Consider the following 4,936-nt stretch of genomic DNA (forward strand, 5'->3'; position numbering starts at 1 on the left):
TACCCGCTACAATTATTTATTGTCATTGTACTTACGCGCACACGGATATAATAAACAAACGAACAGTTTAAACGGCAGGTTGGGGCAAAAGTCGTTTAGGCAGTATTTTGCCATTTTGCCAGATGCAACTTTTGCTCCAAACCTGGATTTCATTCCATGTCATCGCAGTCTTCACATGGTATGGTGTCCGTACTGGTGTTGCTGTCACTCTCATTTGTTAAATTTTCTATTTTTTTTTCTTCTCTCCTCGCGCCTCCCATTCCAATCCCCAGCACCAGCCAGAGAAACGGTAACTTCATTTTCGATTTAGTCAATTGTTGCATCCTTGTAAGATGTGAATTGCAATACTCCTAAGAAAAAAATTATGGTTGGATGAATAAACCCAACTACACGTACAGTACAAATATTACAAAGCGAAATGACATTTTAAGTCATTGCAGTTAAGTTCGCATTTATTGTAGTAATTCACGTTTTGGAGTCATTAAACACATATATATACAAAGTGACTCACCAATAATCGTCAACACGACAATAAACGGCTTTTCTAATAAAACCGACGCAGCACCATGCTCCACGGAAGTCAGCAGCGAAAAGGACTAAATCACGCTGCGTTATCACACAAAACTGGTAGTCGATTATTACGTCACACAACGCAATAGATTACAACACAAGTTGTACTGAGGAAATGCGGGAATCAAAAGAAATCGGCAATTACTGGAAAATAAGATTTAACATATACAGAGTAAGTTGGAAAAATGTAAACATAGTGTTGCTAGCAGTTAACGTGGCCTACATCTAGAAGACTTTTACAGATGTCATTATACATTCCACAAACCTGCTGCCTTATGGCTTGTTTCATGAAGCAATGTATTCCACAAACTTTAATTAATACCTAGAGTCTAAACAAATACACTAAGTATTTTATGCACTAACGGACTTCAAACAACTTAAATCCACCTAAACACGCGCCACCCGCCAAAACCTAAAACGTTGTAGCGAAATCAAGTCTGGTCCCTTGCCAAACTCTTTCAAAAAGATAAAACGCGGGAATAACTGGACTCACAGTGACGAAACCAGCCAATAATTTTAAAATATTTCGCATAGTTTGTGCATTGTATGTTTCAACAACGAAAAGAATGTGTACAGCGAGTGTAAAAAAAGCTCTATTGATAATTTATATGCCCACGCGTTTTATGTAGGCCTACAGGGTATTAGTTGTGTAGGCTAGATACAAATTTAAACTTATTTAAACAGTAAATTTGATGTAAAGTCATTGATTTGGCAATAACACAAGATTCCGAAAATACCATCGGTACTTCCACGATTTACCCATGGGTTATCGCAGATAATCATAGAAACAGTTTTCCACAAGATTAACATAGTTTGCAATAACATGAATTAAAATATTGTTTACTTGTTAAAACATCGTCTCCACAACCTCAAATAAGAAAAATGTGTAAGAACACTTATCTGAGTTAATCTAAGATAAACCACTGCTAATTCGAACAAAGACCCAAATCCCTAGTTTGGCCCGGGGATAACTCCGAGATATTTTCTGACTGGGGCGCAACGTTAAAACGTTATTAAGCGCAAAACATTGAGTTGTATGCTTTGGCTAATTATATATTTTCGCTTATTACCGAGAAAGGGCAGGAAAGTTAGGAAGGAGCTTGCCATATTGTATTGCATTCGTTATTGATATCGGTTTGTATGTATTTAGCCTTAATTAGGACTTCAACGCAGGGAACGAGTCGCTTGTTTATTTAATTTTTTGATGTTTGGTTGCTCGGATGGGACATGGCAAACCCTTATTACAGGTGCAGTGTTTGCAAAACATGAAATCGCTTTTGTTTATCAAAATGTAAGAAAGTATGATTTATTTGTGCGTAAATATGTGTAAACATTAAGAGTCGTTGAATTGTAATTGCAGCAATGTACGGAGAACATATCAAAGTTTCCGTCTAGGACAGCAAGCAAGGGATGCTCGTACTTTTCTTACATTTTGATAAACAAAAGCAAATTTCATGTTTTGCAATAATAAACAAAAGAGATAAAGTAGCACATTTCAAAAGTTTCCGTTAAAAAAAGGCTTCTCAATTAAACTGGGTCTTTCAGCGTGGTATACCACCTATACATAGGTTGATTATAATTAACAGAGCCATTGTTTACTAATGAAGTCCTGAAACTTGATGGAAAATTTATAAAACGATTTGTGCAATGCTGCGTCAGGAGGCGGTTTTTGCCAATGTCGTTTGGTACGTTCTTCACAAGCGACACTCTGCAGTAATTAATTGTTAACACAGGGGTCGGCAACCTTTTTTGCACTGAGGACCGTTTTTGAAACTAAAATTTTATCGTAGACCGGCTTTTTAAAAATTACAAATATTTATCAATAAAAACGCCCAATTAGTTTATCAACCCCGGGATACATGGGCAAATGTTTTATAGCATTTAACCTGAAAAATTATACAGCCTGGTAACGAACTTCTCGCGGACCGGTCACGGGCCGCGGACCGGCGGTTGCCGACCACTGTGTCGTGTTGAAAGTAGCACTTTATGCAAGTATTTCAATTGTAGTTTAATGCAAACAATGCAGACAATAAAAATAATTCAAACAACATTTAAGTTATTTGCCCGATCTAATATTTTATATTTCGACATGACTGTAGTTTGGATGGAAAACTCTGACCGCTTAATACTTCCGTAAGATTCACTGCAAGCCCTCGCTTATATTAGGCTACCTTGATGTGGCCTGTACGTAAACCCAATGATTACCATAAGCTGCACTTGATTGTAAGCCGCCCCAGATTATCAGCCGCACAAACAGCAGGCAAAAAAATAATATAAGCCGCGGCTTACAATCGAGTAAGCGGCATTCAATTTGTCGTAAGTATACGTTTATATAAGTTATGTATAATGCTTTCTGATGATGTCAAGCTATGTATATCTGTGGTACCCTGGTCCAAAACCCTGATAAGCTTCGGCCGGCATACAATTAACTTTTGTTTCCCATTTTTTGAGTGTATGTTTTCTTCAAAGAAAACCGTGTTGACGTGAGCCACATGAGTGACGTAGGCTAATTGCAACTAGGCTATAGCCTACTCTACTGCGTATGCTCAAATAAAATTTAGCCGTTTCCGTCTCGCAACAACCTTTGTATAATAACTGATTACCTACCACGTATGGCCTCTGTAAGACAAAAAAGCACACTAGGCCTACACCAGTTTATTGTAGTCAAATGCTTTTTCACCAATAATGTTTTGAAATAAACCAATTACACCGCAATGAACTAACAGTGACAAAAGTACGTAGATAGTTTATTAAGTTTTTTAAGTTATCAGGGATTTCAGTTGATCTACTGGGTTACAACATTTATTTTAAAGCCTACGCTACGCCACACGTAAATACAAAAAATCTGCAGACTGCATTTCATTTTTTCCATCAAAAGTTATGTCGCAAAGTCAATGGGCGCAGTCAAGCGAGACGCGGTGTGCCAGTTCCAGTTGTCTCTGAGCAAACCACGCTATGTGGGACTTTCCCTCACACAAGCACGTGTAAAGTATTTCCCGCAGGCAGATTAGTATAGTTGCTGCTTCTTGCAACTGTAGCTATGGAAACTGACGCATTTTGATTGATACAGCGACCGAGAGTTAGTGTTGCCTATATGTGGCACCATATAAGATAATGTTGATTAAAATCATGTGGTTTGAAACAGGAAATTAATCCTCACAGTATTGACAAAAAGCATTCAAGTGTATGGTAATAATTAATTGTTGCTCCTATGCTTGCATAAAATATTATTTGTTTAGATTAGAAAATTTTTTACAAAATAATAAAGTTTTATCACAATCAGTAAGGCCACAAAATTACCACATGTCTTTACTTGACATTATAGCACACAACTTTTAAAAGTACAGGGTTTAATATTGTTAGAAAAATAATGGATCCTGTTTTATGCTAATTGTAAATATTGTAGGAGTGCTTTTTAGGGATGCTTAATGATTCGTTAGGATTTTCTTGCCTGGTAGATATATATATATATACATATGGAATTCAATTTTTTGTCAGCCGGTTCTATAACAAATGTCATATTTGTTAGCCAGTTCTGTTGCAAAAAGTCCATTGACAGTAACCAGTAATGCTAACCAGTTCGCTGAACTCATAAAATTTTGTGAGGCTGTTCTGTAGAACCGGCTGAATATATATTTATATGTATATATATATGTGTGTATATATGTGTTTATGACTACCATGGTGGGTTATAAGATACATTATTAAAAAGTTGATTTGAATATTTTGCAAAGGCATGGCCTTCATAACAATAATTTTTTTCTCCAATGCTGTGGCCTGATCAAACATATATGTACCATTCAAGTAATTGAGAATAAAACATAGGGTCAAATCTGGCAAAATAGCTATAGATTGGATGTGGGATTGTTATTGATTGGTACATCCTAAATTGAGTTCTGTAGCATAATACTAATCCAGCAGTATATATTTTTTTTCCCCTAAAAGATCCAGACCTGTGACTTAAATGTACAAATATGAATGCTATGTGAAAGAAAAACACATATCCTTTGCAAAGTTGCCTACAGTGCATGTGAAATGATAACATGGTGAAAGCCACATGACACTCTTTTCTTTACATTTCTTACCAAAACTTGAATAAAAAGTAGGCTGCACATGGACAAGAAGTTGTCACAAAATGGCTCGATTGCTTTTTACACCCGATACGCACGAGTACACATTCGTGCCCGCGCGCACAAGTGGTTTATGTTGCGGATTTGTTGGGCAATCATTTTTGCGCGCAAACATTCACCCACCACGCAAAAACGCATTGTTCCCTGTTGATCAGCCAATTACACATATGCCAGCATGGTCAAACAAAAACGTGGGATTAAATAAGTAAAAATTACGTATACGTAGACGGGGACAG

The 4,936-nt window shown here is 36.8% G+C and overlaps 1 long non-coding RNA gene across 1 annotated transcript; it reads right to left on the reverse strand.

The window, feature by feature from the left end:
- LOC145229109 (uncharacterized) lies at positions 1-1,563 on the reverse strand. Its single transcript, XR_013860359.1, has 2 exons — positions 512-1,563; positions 1-350 (listed from the first exon to the last, which is right to left on the reverse strand). It is a non-coding gene; the product is annotated as an uncharacterized LOC145229109 (long non-coding RNA).
- Positions 1,564-4,936: the final 3,373 nt, after the last annotated feature.

The sequence above is a fragment of the Phallusia mammillata genome, chromosome 5 (genome assembly GCF_965637545.1).
Source record: "Phallusia mammillata chromosome 5, kaPhaMamm4.hap1.1, whole genome shotgun sequence".
Classification (NCBI taxonomy): domain Eukaryota; kingdom Metazoa; phylum Chordata; class Ascidiacea; order Phlebobranchia; family Ascidiidae; genus Phallusia; species Phallusia mammillata.